Consider the following 2,030-nt stretch of genomic DNA (forward strand, 5'->3'; position numbering starts at 1 on the left):
GTGGCCCCCGACACAGCCACTCCTCCCACAGCGATGGCCGACACCTCCTCCCGCCCTCTGTGCATGGCTGGAGTCATCTCAGTTCCCCCCACTCACTTCCGTTAGGTCAGAGCTGCCCCTGGGCACCGCGGCGGCCCCCCCAGCCACCGGCAGGGCGGTTGCTTTGTCCACCAGAGGCCAGGTCCTCTCCCTGGAGCCTCAGTTCCAGCTCCTTCCTGAGTTTTCTAATTGCTCCTTCCAGGGAATGGGGTGGTGATGCTGCCACGGGGGAGGAGGTGGGGTGTGGCTGCCACCGCGGTAGTGTTACTGTGAAAGGGAAATTTGAACAATAAAAAAACCAACAAATAAATAAACAAATAACTTCAAAAGTTGAAAAAAGTGTTTTCTTGGCGGTTTTAACTGCACAATAGGGGAGGCAGACGGGTGCTCTTCCGGCTGTGGGAGGGACGCGTCGGTGTCTGTTTAGAGAGACGGGTTCTCCTCAGACAGCCCACAGACCGAGGTGGGCGCGCTCCCCACTCACCGTCCAGTATGTGCAGACACACACCTGCCCCTACGCGTGCACACACACACACGTGCCTGGACATACGTGTGCGTGTCTGTGTGTTAGCAAAGGCCAACAGCATCTGTTAAGTGACTGGTACTTACTGGACAGCTAAATATCCCCATGGCCTTGTCCATTATGTTTCTTCAGGACCCACAGGACAGGTACTGTATAGAGAAAGGCTATTCACAATTGGGGGTTTGAGACTTGCAAATATTACTACTGTGTATAAAAAAGATAAACAACACGGACCTCCTGCACAGCACAGGGAACTGTATTCAATGCCTCGTAGAAACCTGTAGTGAAAAAGTATGAAAACAAACGTGTGTGTGTTCACGCATGACTGGAACGTGGTGCTGGCCACCAGACACAGACACGCTGCAACTGACTGTACGTCATTAAAAAAAAGAAAGAAAGAAGAAGGAAGGCTGTCCAGCACTTTGCACTCTGCCTCCAGCAAGTCACGGGCGACTGTGCGAGTAAAGGGAGGAGCTGACACGGCTGCAGTCCACTCAAGACTCGTTTGTCGAATCACAAGGCCTTGTGTTGGCGGCGGATCTTCCAAAACACGAGGGGATTCGAGGGGTCATTTTAGTGACTAGTTCGTGGTGAGCCGTCGAACGTTCTCCAAGGCACCGTCCTCTCAGTGGCCACCTGTGGACCTATTTTCATTTTTAAATCGTGTGTGTGCAGCGTACACTTCGTGAGGAAGGACATTCAGAGAGGGATTTGAGCAGCACGAAGGGGGTTCCGGCATTTACTCAGGATAAGACCAGATGTTTTCCCAGGAGTCTTGCGTTCCTAACCACAGGCCCGATCGGAGCGTTAGGTCTCAAAACCTAAACACACCGGGCTTAATGCAAATTAAATTAGAACGGGAGAAGTAATTACCCGGGGCTGACGACGGCCCAGCGCAGGAGCGGGATGACGGCCCCTCACACGGGGAGCTGCTGCAGGGCTGCTGTTAGCGAGGTGCGCTCCTCTGACACGCGTTTCCTGGCTCGCGGGGCAGGGCGGCAGGGCTGAGCCCGCGACGGCTTCCCGGGCTTCCCGTCCGCTTATTCCTAAAGGTGCACTTGAGAAAGCAGCTGGAGGGGCTTAAGGAGCAACTTCCTTAACAAAAGCTGCCTGACCGGGGACGCGGCCTAACGCAGCCACAGAATAAGCGGTGCCCTGTGTGCTGAAAATAGCTCTGCTGGGTGGGAGGGCAGGTGGATGCCATGCTGATGAAATGTAGGGCGGCCTGCTCCAACAGGTCACGTCGTGAGCTGAAAATACTTTCTGCCTTCCTCTCTCTTTTGGCTTTTCTGTTTGTTTGTTTCCATAGGAATTTGGCTGAGGAAGGGAGACTGAGGAGAGGGAAGCTGACGATTTACGGCATTTGCCGAACGTTGATTCATTTATTTATCTGACCAGGCACTGATCTCACATCCTGAAGATTTACTGCTCAGGCGCACAGGGTGGAGGACACGCCAGGGCGCTCCGG

This window comes from Camelus ferus, chromosome 35 (assembly GCF_009834535.1).
Source record: "Camelus ferus isolate YT-003-E chromosome 35, BCGSAC_Cfer_1.0, whole genome shotgun sequence".
Taxonomy (NCBI): Eukaryota; Metazoa; Chordata; class Mammalia; order Artiodactyla; family Camelidae; genus Camelus; species Camelus ferus.